At 38.1% G+C, this 19,007-nt stretch overlaps 1 protein-coding gene across 2 annotated transcripts in view; it reads right to left on the bottom strand.

Annotated features, from left to right (window-relative positions):
- Window positions 1-19,007, bottom strand: part of PPP1R1A (protein phosphatase 1 regulatory inhibitor subunit 1A) — a 283,151-nt gene that overhangs the window by 90,486 nt on the left and 173,658 nt on the right. The gene's annotated exons all lie outside the window — the stretch shown is intronic.

Here is a 19,007-nt window from a genome sequence, read left to right as displayed (position 1 = left end):
ATTTTCCCAAACAATATTTTTATTGCAAAGTCTAATGACAAAACGTGGCATGTCTGAATAGTTATTTAAAAGAAAACAAGAAATATTCTGTTTGCATAGGGTTTTAAAACCCCTCATATCAAGATTAATTAATAATCTAAGTACACTGGTTTAGGAGTAATTTTTGCTCATTCTTATTGGCAACATTTGCTGAAGGTAGTTCAGTATGGTCGGATGGTGCTTGAAGACTGCAATTTTCAAATATTGCCACAGATTCCCAGTATGACTGATATCAGGATATTGCCTGGGTCACTGAAACACATTAATATATTTGTTCTTGAGACATTCCAAAACTGTTTTCCCTTGTTCTTGATATATTGCTGAAAGGTGAACCATCACCCAAGCTTTAGTATTTTGGCTGACTAAAAGTTTTCCTTCATCTATTCTTCATTTAATTCTCCCTGGCAGGCCCTGCTAATGAAAGCCCCCCCACCCCCCCTCCTAGAACATGATGCTGCTGCCACCATACTTCACTGTTTGTTAAGGTATAATCAGTTTTGTTTGTGCCACGCATACATTTTGATCTTTGGCTAAACAGCTCTATCTTGGTCTCATCTGCCACAAAACCTTTTCCCATAACTTAGCGAAGTCACTTTTAGAAACTCCAGACATGCTTTAATAAGGCTGGTTTTCACAGTAATGGCTTCTTGCACAGCACTTGAAATTGTTGACTATTGCACATACAGGCCCCTATTTATCAACCTGTCAACTTTTTTGCATTCAACTGCACCAATACGCTCGCCTAAGATCGCCTAACATCGCTGCCGCGGACCTGAATATGTTATCAAAAGTTACCAAAAAAGCTGTCAAAAAGACGCGCACCAAGTATGGGGAGATGAGCAGCGTGTTAACTAACAGTCATCGATCTCGCTGCTCTTCGGCTTTTTCCCAGCTTTATTGGTATACTGTCACTAAACACCGCCACTATACTATACTGATTGGAACAGCCAATAGAATGTGAGCTCAATCCTATTGGCTGTTCCAATCAGCCAATAGGATTGAAGTTCAATCCTATTGGCTGATTGCATCAGCCAATAGGATTTTTTCTACCTTAATTCCGATTGGCTGATAGAATTCTATCAGCCAATCGGAATCTAAGGGACGCCATCTTGGATGACGTCACTTAAAGGAACCTTCATTCATCGGGTAGTCGTCGGCCAAAGAGAATGCTCCACGTCAGATGTCTTGAAGATGGACCCGCTCCGCGCCGGATTGAGGAAGATAGAAGATGCCGTCTGGATGAAGACTTCTGCCATCTGGAGGACCACTTCTGCCCGGCTTGGGTTAGCGTTAGGTTTTTTTTAAGGGTGTATTGGGTGGGTTTTATTTTTAGGTTAGGGACTTTGGACCTCAAAAGAGCTAACTGCCCTTTTAAGGGCAATGCCCATCCAAATGCCCTTTTCAGGGCAATGGGGAGCTTAGGTTTTTTTTAGTTAGTATTTTTTTGGGGGGGTTGGTTGTGTGGGTGGTGGGTTTTACTGTTGAGGGGTTGTTTGTATTTATTTGTACAGGTAAAAGAGCTGATTACTTTGGGGCAATGCCCCACAAAAGGCCCTTTTAAGGGCTATTGGTAGTTTAGGCTAGGGTTTTTATTTGGGGGGGGGGCTTTTTTTATTTTGATAGGGCTATTAGATTAGGTGTAATTAGTTTAAATTTCTGTAATTTGTTTATTATTTTCTGTAATTTAGTGGTTTTTTTTGTAGTTTAGATAATTGTATATAATTTAGTTAATTGTACGTAATTTATTTAATTGTATTTAATTGTAGTGTAGTGTTAGGTGTTATTGTAACTTAGGTTAGGTTTTATTTTCCAGGTGCTTTTGTATTTATTTTAGCTAGGTAGTTATTAAATAGTTAATAACTATTTAATAACTATTAGACCTAGTTAAAATAAATACAAACTTGCCTGTAAAATAAAAATAAACCCTAAGCTAGCTGCAATGTAACTATTAGTTATATTGCAGCAAGCTTAGGCTTTATTTTATAGGTAAGTATTTAGTTTTAAATAGGAATAATGTAGTTAATGATAGTAATTTTATTTATATTTATTTAAATTAGATTTAAGTTAGGGGGTGTTAGGGTTAGACTTAGGTTTAGGGGTTAATACATTTAATACAATGGCTGTGACGTTGGGGACGGCATATTAGGGGTTAATAACATAATGTAGGTGGCGGCGGTGTAGGGGGGCAGATTAGGGGTTAATAACATAATGTAGGTGGAGGCGTGTAGGGGCAGCAGATTAGGGGTTAATAAGTATAATGTAGGTGGCGGCGGTGTAGGGGGTGGCAGATTAGGGGTTAATAAGTATAATGTAGGTGGCGGTGATGCCAGGGCAGCAGATTAGGGGTGTTTAGACTCTGGGTTTATGTTAGGGTGTTAGGTGTAAACGTAACTTTATTCTCCCATAGGAATCAATGGGATATCAGGCAGCAGCAAACATGAGCTTTTGCTGCTTTCAGACTACCAGTGATTCCTATGGCATCCACAGCCTCCAGGGCAGCGGATTGAAAACCAGGTACGCTGGGCCGGAAAAGTGGCAAGCGTACCTGGTAGAAATTTGTTAACTAGCAAAAGTAGTCAGATAGTGCCAAATTTGCATTCAGAACATCTGTAATGACGTAAACATCGATCTGTGTTGGACTTTGACCAGTGGATCATATGTTATGTCACAAAATTCTACTTTTGCTGGTCTGTAGGGTTTGATAAATAAGGGGAATCAGGCTCGCCACAATTACACTGCGGAATTCCAGCGTATTTGCAGTTGACGGCTTGATGATAAATAGGCCCCACAGTCTCAGCCACTGACCTCTGTAGCTTCTTTAAAATAACTGATGGCTTCTTATTTGCTTCCCTGACAAGTTTGCATTTTTCTTGGCAGTTACTGGGTATGATGTAGCTTTCATGTCCAGATAATTGATCAAACAAAACCAACAGGGATGATATAGTAACTAAATGATATAGTTACACTAATTTCTCACATATAGAGGGCAATTGTAAGGTAACTATTTTACTATTAGGGGAATTTTATTCAGCTACACAAACAAGGAGCAGAGGGGTTGTATATTTTTCCATAATGTATATTTAATTATTTAATCCCCCCCCCATTTTTTTTTAAACATAAAACTAATGTAAAAATAATTATTTTTGAGAATATGTTTTCAGATAAACTATCACACAGGACAAAAGTTCAACATATTTAATTTTTTTCAAGGCATTGTATGCATATGTGTGTGTGTTTGTATATATAATATATATATATACGTGCAGTGAGGTCAGAGGCTGGTGCGGCACTGGCTTAGATACGCAGGAGAAACACATATGAACCCAATATAGGAAGCTTAAATTAAACTAAAGCATTGTTTCTTAACCTCGGTCCTCAAGTACCCCCAACAAGACAGGTTTTCATTATAGCTGAACCAGTGCACAAGTGAAATAATCAGCTGATAGGTAAGAGCAAGTATATAACCATAATGTTACTTATCAGCTGATTTCTTCACCTGTGCACCGGTTCAACTATGATAAAAACCTGGCCTGTTGGGGGTACAAGAATAGTTTAACATACATGAGTAAATACAAAAGGCTTTAAAAGGGCACACCCTTGGTGCATAATGTTATAGTCAGTAGCTTGCTGAACATCTGGCACACTGCAAAAAAAAATATTTTTAAGGAAAATACATTTTGGATATTCCCTATTTTGTCTAAAATCCCTATCTCACACATGGAAAACAAAATTAAAGATGACAATACAATTGCTGTAATGAAAGTTTCAATAGAAAATGTAAAACCTAGAATGGCTTAGCTCACAAAAGATGCTCTAGTTTGAACTTTCTATTTAAATAGTATTATTTTTTATTTTATTTACCTTTTATTCTATAATTACAGCACAAGAAATGTATTTTAGTATCTTGCCCATAGGCATCTGATTAATATATGAACACAGTTTATGTTAAAATCACAAAAATGTAACCTATTTCTTTGAAGAGAGATAATCAGACCTTAAGAAATCAGCTAGGTGTCATATGTGATTGTGATATACTGTTTCATAGCAAGCCACTATCCTGCCACCCAGAGACAAACAGAATACTCTTTTTAATAATGTTTAATACATACACTGGCTGACATTAAAGTAGCCAGCCATCATAGCAAGCCACTATCCTGACACCCAGAGACAAACAGACAGTATATGTATTAAACATTATTAAAAAATGTATTCTGTTTGTCTCTGGGTGTCAGGATAGTGGCTTGCTATGGCTGGCTACTTTAGTGTCAGTGTATGTATTAAACATTATTAAAAAGTGTATTCTGACACTAAAGTAGCCAGCCATCATAGCAAGCCACTATCCTGATTCCTGACACCCAGAGACAAACACAATACACTTTTTAATACACACACTGTCTGACACTAAAGCTAAAGAGTTAAAAGGGGCTGTATCCAGCTGTACACTGCAGGAGCACACAAAAAAGAATCTGTTAATAAACAGAGCTTATTTATTGCTGACCCCTGCCCTTAGTCAGTGCCCTGAGCCCTCTTACCTCCGTTTGATTTGTATGTTCTACTGTAGCTGCACTATAGCTGCACGTAGTGAGCTGCCCCCTGAATTGAACGGATGACAGAACCACGGGCCGGGAGAAGGGAGAGAGAAGTCAGTGAGGGGGGCAGCAGCAGCAGAGGGAGGGTAAGTGCTAGCAAGGCTCAGATTTCAGGGAAAGACTAGTGCTACCGTACAGTACAGCATGCTGCTTACTTTCCATCTGTCTGTTCTGAATACTTTCTCTCTCCCCTTGTCATAGAAACACAGATCTGCAATTAAAGGTAAAGAAAAAAAAAGAAACTGCTTGTCGAACTGTTTACTGCGGCTGTCAGCAAGATAATGAGGGCTGGAGCACTGTAATCAGTTCAACAAGCACTTTCTTTTTTTTTCTTTACCTTTAATTGCAGATCTATGTTTCTATGACAAGGGGAGAGAGAAAGTATTCAGAACAGACAGATGAAAAGTAAGCAGTGTGCTGTGCTGTATGATAGCACTAGTCTTTCCCTGAAATATGAGCCTTGCTAGAACTTACCCTCCCTGTGCTGCTGCTGCCCCCCTCACTGACTGTTCTCTCCCTTTGGGCTGAGGTCTTCCTTTGGGCTGCGCGTGGAAGCCACAAGCAGATTGCTGCACTGCTCTCTCACAATGGTGATTCTGTGATCTCAACTGGTGTTTGAGTAACATTATGTGCACTGTTTTTTGCTGATAGATATCACTTGTTGCGTGAGACAGACATTCTATTGAATCTATTGTGCAGTGTCACTATATGTCGGCTCACGCAAGTTCGCAACAAGTGATATCTATCAGCAAAAAACAGTACACATAAGGCTACTCAATCACCACCTGAGAGATCACAGAATCACCATTGTGAGAGATACAGGGACGGAGTCTGACCGGCAAAAACAGTAGACAGTCCACTCACTGACCTGACATGACTGAGAGGACTCGACACTTGGCAGCAGCTCCATTAGCTTCACCTTCCCACGTCCAAGCCCGGCACGCCTCCCCAGCAGCTCTGATAGCTGATTGGCTGTTCGGATTAGCTCCATCATGGAGGCGGTTATAAGAACCGCCTCTATTGGAGCATGGTATGGGCAACTGCAAGACACCACTAGGTGGCACTAGCTCTTAGTGAGCAAAGAACATTATCAAGCATACATGTTGCGCCAATGGTGGGCAGCTGAACCGCTCACTGCCTCTTAATTGCGCAACATGGGTGATGATATTGGGATTGCATCTGGTGGCGCTGGCGGAGGGAAAGGGGGGGTGGCCGTATCTAGGGGGAGTGGTCAAAAAAGTAAAGCCAAAAAAACCTCAACTATTATTTTTTTTTTAATTAATCATTAAAACTTTTTTCTTCTGATTTGACAGGGGAGGCAGAGCCTCCCCTGCCTCCTATTACTGCACGTCACACACACACACACACACATATATATATATATATATATATATATATATATACACACACACACACATATATATATATATATATATATATATACATATACATACACACACACATATATATATATATATATATATATATATATATATGTATACACACACACATATAGATATATATATAAACACACATATACGGTATATATATATACACATACACATATATATATATATATATATATATATAGTTTAAAAAAAATCTGCTATTATTGCAAATCATATAGCTGGTTTAGGCAAGAAGCAAAACTCACATAAAAAAACCTAACGGCTAGATTACGAGTTTTGCGTTATGAGTGAAAAAGCAGCGTTATGGGTTATAACGCTGCTTTTCACTACCGCTGCTATTACGAGTCTTGTCAAAAAAGCTGTACCGCACACTTTTTTGGCCGTAACACAAATTGACTTACGCAATTTGCGTAAAGTTTTTTTCAATGGGATTTCCATAGCGCCGATATTACAAGCTTTTTCTGGGAGGCCAAAAAGTGAGCAGTACAGCCTATACCGCAAGATTCGTAACGCGATCTAAAGTCAGTAGTTATGAGTTTTACGCTACAAAGCTGTAGCAAAAAACTCATAACTAAAGTGTTAAAAAGTAAACTAACACCCATAAACTACCTATTAACCCCTAAACTGAGGCTCTCCCACATTGCAAACACTAAAATAAAATTATTAACCCCTAATCTGCCGCTCCCGACATCGCCGCCACTATAATAAAACATATTAACCCCTAAACCACCGCACTCCCGCCTCGCAAACACTAGTTAAATATTATTAACCCCTAATCTGCCGCCCCTAACATCGCCGCCACCTACCTACATTTATTAACCCCTAATCTGCTGCTCCGGACATCGCCGCCACTAGAATAAACATATTAACCCCTAAAACGCTGCACTCCAGCTTTGCAAACGCTAGTTAAATATTATTAACCCCTAATCTGCTGTCCCTAACATCGCTGCAACCTACATTAAAGTTATTAACCCCTAATCTACCACCCCCAACGTCACCACCACTATACTAAAGTTATTAACCCCTAAACCTAAGTCTAACCCTAACACCCCCTAACTTAAATATAATTAAAATAAATCTAAATAAAACTTACTATCATTACCTAAATAATTCCTATTTAAAACTAAATACTTACCTGTAAAATAAATCCTAAGATTGCTACAAAATAACTAATAGTTACCATGGCCCCAATTTATCAAGGTCTGTCAGATCAGGTCCGACAGACCTCGCTGAATACGGCGAGCAATATGCTCGCCGTATTCAGCATTGCACTAGCCAATCTGCCGCCAGCAGGGGGGGTGTCAATCAACCCGACCATACTCGATCGGGTTGATTTCCGGCGATGTCTGTCCGCCTGCTCTGATCAGGCGGACAGGTTATGGGGCAGCGGTCTTTGTGACCGCTGCTTCATAACTGCTGTTTCACTCGCCAGAAACAGGGGCCATCAAGCTCCTTATGGAGCTTGTTAAATAGAGGCCATTGTATCTAGCTTAGGTTTTATTTTTATTTCACAGGCAAGTTTGTATTTATTTTAACTAGGTAGAATAGTTACTAAATAGTTATTAACTATTTACTAACTACCTAGCTAAAATAAATACAAATGTACCTGTAAAATAATATCTAACCTGAGTTACACTAACACCTAACCTTACACTACAATTAAATTAATTACCTAAATAAAATAAAATTACCTAAATTACAAAAAACAAACACTAAATTACACAAAATAAAAAAAGACATTATCAGATATTTAAACTAATTACACCTAATCTAATAGCCCTATAAAAATAAAAAGGCCCCCCCAAAATAAGAAACCCCTAGCCTAAACTAAACTACCAATAGCCCTTAAAAGGGCCTTTTGCGGGGCATTGCCCCAAAGAAATCAGCTTTTACCTGTAAAAAAAAATACAAACACCCCCCAACAGTAAAACCCACCACCCACACAAGCAACCCCCCAAATAAAACCCTAAATATTAAAAACCTAAGCTCCCCATAGCCCTAAAAAGGGCATTTGGATGGGCATTGCCCTTAAAAGGGCATTTAGCTATTTTTCAAGTGCCCAAAGTCCCTAATCTAAAAATAAAACCCACCCAATAAACCCTTAAAAAACCTAAAATTAACCCCCGAAGATCCACTTACAGTTTTTGAAGACCCGACATCCATCCTCAACGAAGCCGGGAGAAGTCTTCATCCAAGCGTCAAGAAGATCTCAACGAAGCCGGGAGAAGTCTTCATCCAAGCCGACAGAAGTGGTCCTCCAGACGGGCAGAAGTCTTCATCCAGACGGCATCTTCTATCTTCATCCATCCGGCGCAGAGCAGGTCCATCTTCAAGACATGCGGCACGGAGCATCCTCTTCAATCGAAGTCTTCTTGCAGAATGAAAGTTCCTTTAAGTGACAAGATGGCGTCCCTTGAATTCCGATTGGCTGATAGAATTCTATCAGCCAATCGGAATTAAAGGTGAAAAAATCCTATTGGCTGATGCAATCAGCCAATAGCATTGAGCTTCAATCCTATTGGCTGATCCAATCAGCCAATAGGATTGAGCTTGCATTCATTCAGCCAATCGGAATTCAAGGGTTGCCATCTTGGATGACGTCACTTAAAGGAACCTTCATTCTGGAAGAAGACTTCGATTGAAGAGGATGCTCTGCGCCGCATGTCTTAAAGATGGACCCGCTCCGTGCCAGGATGGATGAAGATAGAAGATGCCGTCTGGATGAAGCCTTCTGCCCGTCTGGAGGACCACTTCTGCCGGCTTGGATGAAGACTTCTCCCAGCTTCGTTGAGGACTTCTTGCCGCTTGGATGAAGACTTCTCCCGGCTTTGTTGAGGATGGATGTTCGGTCTTCAAAAACTGTAAGTGGATCTTTGGGGGTTAGTGTTAGGTTTTTTAAGGGTTTATTGGGTGGGTTTTATTTTTAGATTAGGGACTTTGGGCACTTGAAAAAGAGCTAAATGCCCTTTTAAGGGCAATGCCCATCCAAATGCCCTTTTCAGGGCAATGGGGAGCTTAGGATTTTTTAGTTAGGATTTTATTTGGGGGGGTTGCTTGTGTGGGTGGTGGATTTTACTGATGGGGGTGTTTGTATTTATTTATTTTTTACAGGTAAAAGAGCTGATTTCTTTGGTGCAATGCCCCGCAAAAGATCCTTTTAAGGGCTATTGGTAGTTTAGTTTAGGCTAGGGTTTTTTTTTATTTTGGGGGGGGGCTTTTTTTATTTTGATAGGGCTATTAGATTAGGTGTAATTAGTTTAAATATCTGATAATGTCTTTTTATTTTGTGTAATTTAGTGTTCTGTTTTTTTTTGTAATTTAGGTAATTTTATTTTGGTAATGTATTTAATTGTAGTGTAAGGTTAGGTGTTAGTGTAACTCAGGTTAGGTTTTATTTTACAGGTAAATTTGTATTTTAGGTAGTTCATAAATAGTTAATAACCATTTAGTAACTATTCTACCTAGTTAAAATAAATACAAACTTGCCTGTAAAATAAAAATAAAACCTAAGATAAATGCAATGTAACTATTAGCTTAGGGCTTATTTTACAGGTAAGTATTTAGTTTTAAATAGGAATTATTTAGGTAATGATAGCAAGTTTTATTTAGATTTATTTTAATTATATTTAAGTTAGGGGGTGTTAGTGTTAGACTTATGTTTAGGGGTTAATAACTTTAGTATAGTGGCGGCGACGTTGGGGGCAGATTAGGGGTTAATAAATGTAGGTAGGTGGTGGCGATGTTAGGGGCGGCAGAATAGGGGTTAATAATATTTAACTAGTATTTATGATGCGGGAGTGCGGCGGTTTAGGGGTTAATATGTTTATTATAGTGGCGGCGACGTCCAGAGCGTCAGATTAGGGGTTAATAAGTATAATGTATGTGTTGGAGATGTCAGGGGCAGCAGATTAGGGGTTAATAATTGTAAGATTAGGGGTGTTTAGACTCTGGGTTCATGTTAGGGTGTTAGGTGTAAACATAAATTTTCTTTCCCCACAGGAATCAATGGGGCTGCGTTACGGAGCTTTACACTGCTTTTTTGCAGGTGTTAGACTTTTTTCAGCCGGCTCTCCCCATTGATGTCTATGGGGAAATCGTGCACGAGCACGTAAAACCAGCTCACCGCAGCTTTTAGCAGTGTTAGTATTGGAGTGCGGTATGGAGCTCAATTTTGCTCTACGCTCACTTCTTGCCTAATAATGCTGTTTTTTTGTAAACCTGTAATACCAGCGCTGTAGGTAAGTGAGCGGTGACAATAACGTGCAAGTTAGCACCGCACCCCTCATAACGCAAAACTCGTAATCTAGCCGTAAGTAAAATAAGAGTGTACAAAGAAATCCAGTTGACTTAAATTATAAAATTAAAGGGACATTCCAGTCAAAATTTTAATGCACATAGATTTATTACATCTTTGAATAGAAACATATTTGCAATATGCATGTATAGGCAAAAATGCTTCTAGTAAAAGTTATTACTGTTTTAGTGTTAACATTTTTATCTGCATGTGCATGTGAAACATAGCTAGTTATTGTCACTGCACCCACATTTTAACTAATGCAGCTGCTCAGAGCATCAGTGGGATTGTATCATTTCAGCAATTAACAAATTGAGTCATTACCAGATGGTACAAGCACCTTATGCTCTCTGGACAAGTGCTGTGTTTAAAATGCTGGTGCACTTTGCATACACTTTTGAAACAGCTATAGCTTTTATTAGAAGCATTATTGCTAATGCATGTATATTACAAAATTGCTTCTGTTCAATACTGAAATGCACCCATGTGGTTTCCAATTTTGGCTGGAATATTCCTTTAATTCTTTCCCCTGTGCACACTCCTGAGCCTACAGCAGTATGCTGTCATGAAAAGGAACTAAGGGCCAAATTATTGAAATTTCAAAAGGTCAGCCATGAAAAACCACTCTGACACTTGCAGGGGTCGCCCTCAGGGAATTCTATAAAAAAGGGGCTGTACCTATGAGTGGCAAGATGCCTCCCAAATAAAGTAAGGGAGCTAGCTGGAAAGGATACTTTTCTGGGGAAAGAGAAGTCGACTCAGGCACACTTTAAAAATTAGATCCTGCAGACCATAAAAATCAGATCACTCTGCTTTCAGTAAATAATACCATACTGTTGCCTCTATTTTTGTATGCATGTTTTTTTTTTCAGAACATTTTTGTTATAATTGTGAATGCAATTAAATAATACATTGTAATACCGCTGAACCTTTGTGGCTAGGCATCAGGGACTTAGAAGGTTGAGGAAAGGCCAGCACCATTTTGTGGGTGAAGAAGTGTTGGGAGGGGCAGGGTCACTGGTGGATAGTGGGCAGGATCATGGGCACGTATGGGCAGTCGGTGGGCATGTCTGGGCAGTCGGTGGGCATGTCTGGGCTGTCTAAAAGAAGTTATGCAAATAGTTACATATAGCTGCCTCAGAGTGACAGATGAACAGAGCTCAGATTTAAGGACTGTCCCTCTCAAATAAGGAAAGTTGTGAGGTTTGCAAAGTTTAATGTTTTTGCTTTTTAAATTACAAAAAAATAATAATTGTGGCCCTATTGTAAAGTGTGTATTGTAATACGTGCATCAACTTCACATACTTAAAAGCAGGAAACACCTCTTTGAAAGATACAAACTTCTCAAGTTATAGAATTAAGACAGGGGCTTCATAGTACTGGGGAGATTTATTATAGAATCTAACAAGCCCAGAGATTTTTTTAAAATTGGGCTCTACGTTCCAACAAAGGACACCAAGATAAATAAGTAAATTTAATAACTGAAGTAAATTGGATTTTTTTATAAATTGCATGATCTTTCAATTATGAAATTCTAATATGGATCTCCATGTCCATTTAAAACAATTTGTATTAATTTAGTTTGCTGTACGGTTTTAACATATCAACTATCGAGGTGTGTGTGCCTTCTTTGTACTATTATTGAATAGCTTTGAGGTTTCAGCTTGATGGCTTATGGAGATTGATATTTGCAAGAAATGAGACAGTTAATTTCTTCATAAAATCAGCAATATACAAAGTGCAATATTTTCTGACACTGATCTTGTGATTTTCCACTATTATTTTACTTCAAGGGACAGTCAACACCAGAATTGTTGTTGTTTAAAAATATATATAATCCCTTTATTACCCATTTCCCAGTTTTGCATCACCAACACAGTTATATTAATACATGTTTTACCTCTGTAATTACCTTGTATCTATGCCTCTGCAAACTGCCCCCTTATTTCAGTTCTTTTGACTAGACATGTGCAACACTAAAAATTTAGTTTCGTTTTCATTAGTTAAATAAATAATTTTGTTTCGGAAAATTAGTTTAGTTAAGTTTTAAAAAAAATTGAAGTGGCAAATTAGTTATGTTAAGTTAAATAATTTTTTCATATCCGTTAGTTTTTTAGAATAATGCATATGTATAAAGAATGAATCCGAAAAAATTATTTAACTAAACATAACTAATATGCCGGTGATTACGAAAACAAAATTATCTAAAACCGCAGCCACCCACATCGCCAACACTAAATAAAGCTATTAATCCCTAAACCGCCATCCCCCCACATCGCCAACACTACCTAAACCTATTAACCCCTAAACCGCAGTTCCCCAACATCGCCAACACTAACTAAATCCCTAAATAAAGCTATTAATCCCTAAACCGCAGTTCCCTGACATAGCCAACACTAACTTAACCTATTAACCCCTAAACCGCCGTTGCCAAATATCGCCAACACTAACTAAACCATTAACCCCTAAACCGCCATTCCCAAACATCGACAACACTAACTAAATCACTAAATAAAGCTATTAACCCCTAAACCGCTATTCCCAAATATTGCAAACACTAACTAAACTTATTAACCCCTAAACCGCAGTTCCCCCGACACTAACTAAACATATTAACCCCTTAACCGCCTACACCCACATCGCCAACACTAACTAAAACACTAACTAAACCTATTAACCCCTAAACCGCCGTGCACCCACAAGGTCAACACTAAACCTATTAACCCCCTAAACTGCTGCCCCACACATCGCAACAACCTAAATTAAACTATATTAACCCCTAAACGGAACACCCCCTAAGTTTTACATAATTAAAATAGATCTAAATTAAAGTTACAATTATTAACTAACTACCTATTTAAAAATAAATACAAACTTACCTGTGAAATAAAAATAACACCTAAGCTAGCTACAATATAACTATTAACTAACTGCCTAGTTAAAAAAAATACAAACTTACCTGTGAAATAAAAATAAAACCTATGCTTACACTAGCAAAACCTAACATTACTAAAAATAAAAAACTAACATTACTAAAAATAAAAACACAAACTTTACTAAAAAATTAAAACTACAATTACAAAAAATAATAAACACTAAAATTACAAAAATTTTTTAAAAAAACACCATTACAAAAAATAACATACAAAATTATCAAAAAAAAATAAAAAATATTCCTATTCTAATACCCCATTTAAAAAAAAAACACCCCAAAATAATAAAACCCTGATCTATAATAAACTAAAAAAATTAAAACTACAATTACAAAAAATAATAAACACTAAAATTACAAAAAATAAAAAAAAATTACCATTACAAAAAATAACATACAAAATTATAAAAAAAAATAAAAATTATTCCTATTCTAATACCCCATTTAAATAAAAAAAAACATCCCAAAATAATAAAGCCCTAATCTATAATAAACTACCAATGGCCCTTAAAAGGGCCTTTTGTAGGGCATTGTCCTAAAGTTAACAGCTCTTTTGCTAAACAAATTACAACAAACACCCCCTAACATTACAACCCCCCCAAACCCACAAAATAAAAAAACCTAACTAAAAAAAAAAATTATCTACCCATTGGCCTGAAAAGGGCATTTGATGTGTCACGTGCATTTACTGATCATCCAGACTTGGTTTAAGTTTACTTACTGCAGCACCTCTCCACTGCTTACAGCTGCACCAATAGTTTGTAAAACCAAACCACACTGTAAGAGTGAACCCTAGGTGTCTATTCTATTAAAACCTCAGTTATTGCTATTCTGTTTATACCCTGGTCCCAGTTAAGCTTAATTGGTTCCATACCTTACCTAGCAACATATCCTGTATAAAATACTAGTTTCTTATATTCATATGGTAGCTATTATTCTGCATTTCTGGTTCATAACCTCTACATCTCAGTTAGAGATCCACAGCATCGCATATTACCAAGTCACTAAATGACCATGGACCCAGCAGAAATTGTCAACCATATGTATAACTTGACCCAAAGAGTTGATATGCTAACCACACTAGAATCCAAATCTCATGGCCCTGAACACTGCCCAGAACCACAAGTCAGTCCCCCAGAGAAGTTTTCAGGAGAAAGATCTCAATATAGAAAGTTCAAAAACGCTTGTCTCCTAATATTTGCTCTGAAACCCAAAACCTATCCCACTGAGCGAACACAAGTCCATACTATAATATCCTATCTTAGGGGAGAACCGCGTGTATGGCAAATAGCTATTTTGAAACTAACGATAGAATATTGGACTCCTTTGATTTATTTTTTCCTTCCATGTCAAAACTATCCAAGGATCCCCACAAGCAGCTAACAGCTGAAAACGCTATGAGGTCCCTTAAACAAAACAAAAGACCTATTGAAGAATATATCACAGATTTTTAAAAATGGGCTAAAGATAGTCAGAGAAAGAAGACAAGAGTAATGAACCAATGGACATTGGGTTCCTAAGAGGTCCACTCACTCCTCAAGAAAAATCAAGAAGGCGTTTGAATAATCTCTATTTGTATTGTGCCTACATATGCATTCAAAGACTGCTTAAGTACACAAACTATTAACACTAACTACTGCTCTCTTACAATCTCTTTACAGTGGGATACTCAGCAGATCAAAACTGAAGTCATAATAGACTCAGGTGCATCAGGTTTTGATGTAATTCCCTCTCCTATATTCCCTATTATTCTTGGTTTAAACTGGATAAAGGTTCACAACCCAAGCATCTGTTGGAAAAAATCCAAAATAGAATTAACCTCTGAATTCTGTAATAAGACTTGCTATCCCTTCCTTCCCATATTACAAACCACTGATATACAAATACCCCTAGAATATGTAGACTTTAGGGATGTATTTGATAAAAAGGAGTCCTTGCCACCACATCGAAAATATTACTGCCCCATTGAACTCTTGCAATGTTCTGATATTCCATGTGGACACATATTCCCCTTATCACAACCAGAGCTAGACCATTTAAAATCTTACTTAGATGATAATCTTAGGAAGGGTTTTATAAGACCTTCAACCTCACCAGCAGGTGCAGGTAAATTCTTCGTAAGGAATAAAGATAACTCCTTAAGACCCATAGTGGATTACACAGAACTAAATAAAAGAACATTACAAATTGCTATCCTCTGCCACTTATTCCTGAGCTCATTGAGAGGTTACATGGGGCTAAGTTTTTTTTACAAAACTTGACTTGAGGGGTGCCTACAACTTAGTAAGAATAAGGTCTGGTGATGAATTGCTCACAGCATTTCATACTCGTTACAGTTTATACAAGTAGACCGTGATGCCTTTCGGCCTATGCAATGCCCCAGCCACATTTCAAAACCTAATTAACAATATTTTCAGAGATCTATTAGATTCTTACCTTGTAGTCTACCTAGATGACATCCTTGTATATTCAAACACTTTACCTGATCACATTAAACATGTGAGATCCATATGTCACATCACTTATACGTCAAACCTGAAAAATGCCCTTTTAACTCAGATCATATAACATTCTTAGGTTACCAAATAACACCCCAAGGAATTAAGATGGGATCTGACAAGGTTCAGTCTATTGTAAACTGGTCTACACAAGATCTAAGAAAGATGTACAAAGGTTTATAGGTTTCTCAATTTTTTATAGAAAATGTATTAAAAACTTTGCATCCTTAACTAAACCTCTAACCAATCTAATCAAGTCAAATACTAATTTAATATGGACATCCCATACTTAGATGGTTTTTGATGCTTTAAAAGAAAAGTTCACAACTGCTCCAATACTCCAATTTCCAAACCCTTCACAACAATATGTTCTAGAGGTTGATGCCTCAGACTTTGCAATTGGAGCTATAATGTCCCAGAGACTTAGTCGCCATGAGTCCACTCACTCCTCAAGAAAAATCAAGAAGGCGTTTGAATAATCTCTATTTGTATTGTGCCTACAGTGACCATACCTTTACACCCTGTTGCAATCTTCTCAAGAGTAATGACACCAGCGGAGTTGAATTATGCTATATGTGAGAACGAACTATTAGCCATAGCCATCAAGACTTCCCTTGAACACTGGCATCATCTGCTCGAGGGAACCTCTCTTCCAGTTACTATATACAAAGATCATAGGAATCTACAGTATCTCAAGACTAGTATAACCTTATCAGCTAGACAGGTTAGATGGAATTTATATTTCTCTCGCTTTAATTATCTAATCACCTATAGACCAGATACTAGAAACGGAAAAGTTGATGCTCTATCTAGAATGTTAACAAAAGCTTTAAACAACAAACAATAATTCCTAAGGAACAAATGCTTGGCTTAACCTGTGACATGACCAGTTTGATTAAGAAACATCCAATGTCTGACTGAAATTTGTACTTGGTGTAGATAAGAATGGATTATATTATTTCAATCAGTTGTACATTCCTCCCACACTTAGGGACACCATTTTAGAGACAGTCCATGATTCCCCACTAGTAGGCCATCTTGGAATCTGCAAAACCATAGAACTCATGAAAAGGTCCTTCTGGTGGCTCAGGATAAATACAGATACAACAAATCATGTTCTGTCTTGTAAAATCTGTGCAATTTAAAAACATGATAGAAGTCATCCCTACGGTCTTTCATTATCCTTACTGGTCCCTGATAGACCCTGAAGGGATATCACTTTAGACTTTATTGTCGAACTTCCCAAATCAAACAACACTACATTATTGGTTGTTGTCGACCATTTCTCTAAAATGGCTCATTTTCTTCAATTTCCTAAACTTCCCACAGTTGTTTAAACTGCTGAACTCATGATAAAACATGTCTTTAATCATCATGGCTTACCCTCCACTATCACCTTAGATCGAGGATCCCAATTTACCAGCAGGTTCTGGAAACAACTTTGTAGTCTGTTAAACATCATGCAAAACATCATGCAACAGTTGAGTAATGCTTATCATCCTCAGTCCAACGGTCAAACTGAAAGAACAAACCAGTGGATCGAATAGTACATACATTGTTTCTGTACTTCTCAAAAGGATAACTGGACTTTGTTACTTCTGTCGGCTGAATTTACATATAACAATACTCAACATTCTACAACAAAGACTAAATCTTTCTTTGCAAACTACGGGTTCCATCCCTTGATCCACACTCTTACCCATCAAGATAGTACATGTCCTGTTGTGAATGATTTAGTGAACTCTATTGCTGAGAACTTCACACTCTTAAAGGAAAACATTGCTCAAGCAAAAAGGCAACAAAAATGTTGCTATGATAAACATAAACGTTCCTCCCCCAATTATGTTGTTGGAGACCTTGTTTGGATGTCTACTAGACATATCAGACTTAACACTCCAAGCAGAAAACTCTTCAACCTCTTTATAGGACCTTTTCCTATTATTGCTCTTTCTAACCCAAATACTGTTACCCTGAAACTTCCTGCCACCTACAACATACATCCGACATTTCATGTCTCATTGGTTAAACCTTATTGTGAAGTCAGAGACTTACAGGCTCCTTCCAGTTTGCCTACCGCTGTAGCAGATACAGATATCGACTATGAGGTATGTTCCATCATTGACTCTAGATATTGTTCTGGACAGCTTGAGTACCTTATCCATTGGAAGGGTTACAGTCATGATGACGACTCTTGGGAGCCTTCCACTAATATCTCAGCCCTCCAACTGGTTTCATTATTTCATAGGAGACATCCGGACAGACCCCGACCTTGATCAGCAGAGCTGCTCCTTGAGGGGGCGGTTCTTTCATGCCATCTCTATATTATACCTGTCTCTGTAACTCCTGTATAAAATCCTGCCACTTCCCTTTTACTTTGCTTGGTAATTTTCCTAGGTAGCCTTCTAGTTTGCGTCCAAGCTTGTAGTGAAAATACGTCTACTCTAAACCTCCTGGTTTGAAAATACATCTATCCAGATTTCTTTCCTGGAGATCCAGCTCTACAGTTCCATTGAACCGTCTCTCACCTTACTACCTCCTGATCCTCAGAACAGAACCGACAGGGTTTCTCTCTGTACACACACAGTAGGTGACATCATTCTCTTCACACTGAATTAACGTAGCGCTTCTGATCTCTCTGGCATTGCAGCTTTCTGCAGCATCTACATGCTGCCTGCTCCCAGCATTTCCAGCTCATTTCCCCTATAACTACCTCCAGGATTGCAGCACTTGGTCTTCAGCAACTCGCTGGACATTCTCCCTAGAGGTACCCCTTAATTCTATGTTTATTTATAGTTGCAACTCTGTTTGATGTGTCACATGCATTTACTAATCATCCAGACTTGGTTTGAGTTTACTTACTGCAGCACCTCTCCACCGCTTACAGCTGCACCAGTAGTTTGTAAAACAAAACCCCACTGTAAGAGCGATCGGGTGTCTATTCTATCAAAACCTCAGTTATTGCTATTTGTGATATTTTTGTCACATACACACAATGACCACTTGTCATAAATTCCTGCAACTGCTTCAGTGTTGTTGTGGGCCTCCTGGTAGCCTCTCTGACCACTTTCCTCCTGGCTCTTTCATCCAGTTTGGAGCGATGTCCTGGTCCAGAGAGGGTCTGTGTTGTACCAAATACCTTCCACTTCTTAATAATAGACTTCATGGTGCTTCTAGGCATTGATAAAGCCTTTGATATTTTCTTGTATCCATCTCCTGACTTGTGCCTGTCCACAACATTATCCCGGA

This window comes from Bombina bombina, chromosome 3 (assembly GCF_027579735.1).
Source record: "Bombina bombina isolate aBomBom1 chromosome 3, aBomBom1.pri, whole genome shotgun sequence".
NCBI classification, from domain to species: Eukaryota; Metazoa; Chordata; class Amphibia; order Anura; family Bombinatoridae; genus Bombina; species Bombina bombina.
This window is presented reverse-complemented; position numbering and strand designations above follow the sequence as displayed.